Source organism: Aplysia californica, unplaced genomic scaffold, assembly GCF_000002075.1.
Source record: "Aplysia californica isolate F4 #8 unplaced genomic scaffold, AplCal3.0 scaffold01226, whole genome shotgun sequence".
Lineage (NCBI taxonomy): Eukaryota > Metazoa > Mollusca > Gastropoda > Aplysiida > Aplysiidae > Aplysia > Aplysia californica.
Window position 1 is genome coordinate 39,757 of NW_004798496.1, and position 1,492 is coordinate 41,248.

Here is a 1,492-nt window from a genome sequence, read left to right on the forward strand (position 1 = left end):
GGGGGAGGTGTAAATACAAGTATTTGACACTTCGTTTTACTTGTTGATACTTTTTGCGTGAAGTTATTGTACCGAATAATTCTCAATATGTGAAGTGTGCTGACAAAATGAGTTACTTTACGGATTCGAGCCCAATGGAAACAGATACCTCACGATAATAGGTGAAGTTTTTAAAATAATTTATAAGTAGTTTGGAATAATAAAAGGCATTAAAGAATATGGCACCAATAGAAAGTCTACAAATTTGACCATTGTGTTGATTTTTTTGGCCAGTGTCTGAATTTGTGGATTGCAAGAAGAAATTCATTTTGTTAGCACGTCTCACATATCATAGCTTCTCGTTGAATCCTCTTCAGGAAATGGCAGAAGGATCACACTATTGCGTACAAGTGCGGGCAGCCGTAATTATTACGCCATTTAGATTTAGAAAAATAAAATGTGCATACTCATCTTACGTTAAAAATAAAGTCTTAAGTCTTACCTCAACTATGGTTACCTTTTCAAGAACTCACCTCAACGCAGTGATATCAAATAATTCACGATATCCCAGCCTCGGAAAAAACAGTTTCAACCGTCTTGAACAAATTCACTTAAAGTCATCAATTAGCAGGAAACTAAACTCTATTACAAATGAATTAAGGTTGTAGATGCTAATTAAAACCATATTATGAACTTTACGGAATATGAAAACAGTACTGATTATTTTACTTTTGTTTTATTATTATTGGCAGGGAAACACGCAGATGCTAGGTGAACATATTGATACATACAAAATAAGTCATAGTGGGTGGTTGGCGGGTGCTCTGGTGGGGTTTTCTTCTTCTTTCCTATCAAACATTTATCGTCCTTATCTCCCCTCCTTCTTTTTTTAATGTTTTTTTACTCTCTTGTAACACCTCTAATCTTCTGGCGCTCATATGACCTTATACAGTTGCGAGTGCCGTAAAACCTCCACTAAAATAAACATACATGCCATATACAGTAATGTGTTATGTACATTTTACCCTGCTCCATATCATTCTCTCTTTACTGAGTCCTTACTTACAGCCTTTTAGTTAATGGTTATTGGCAGGGAAACACGCAGATGCTATGTGAACATATTGATACATGTATACATATCATATACAGTAATGTGTTATGTATATTTAACCCTGCTCCATATTATCATTCTCTCCTTACTTACAGCTTTTTAGTTGATGGAATCCACGAACAAATAAGACGCCAAAAACCCTCCACACATGAGTACGGCTACTATGGTTTCAATAAACGCCGTCCGCGTCGCTTCTGAGGCAAGCTGTGTTATTCCCTAGCGAGGTTTTCTTGTGGTTTTTGTGGGTACACTGGCCTAGCCAATGACGAACAGGAAACAGAAATAATAAATGTTCCTTTCGTAAACATGGGGGGAAAAGGAGAAACTATCAAGGATGAAAGAGGGGGAGAACGAGAGAGAGGCAGAGAGAGAGAGAGAGAGAGAGAGAGAGAGAGAGAGAGA

At 37.2% G+C, this 1,492-nt stretch overlaps 1 protein-coding gene across 1 annotated transcript in view; it reads right to left on the reverse strand.

Annotated features, from left to right (window-relative positions):
- LOC101857382 (isatin hydrolase) overlaps nucleotides 1-1,356 on the reverse strand; it is a gene marked incomplete at its 3' end in the record, with an annotated part of 15,175 nt that extends 13,819 nt beyond the window's left edge. Inside the window, 1 exon segment of the mRNA XM_013090331.2 lies at nucleotides 1,184-1,356.
- Nucleotides 1,357-1,492: the final 136 nt, after the last annotated feature.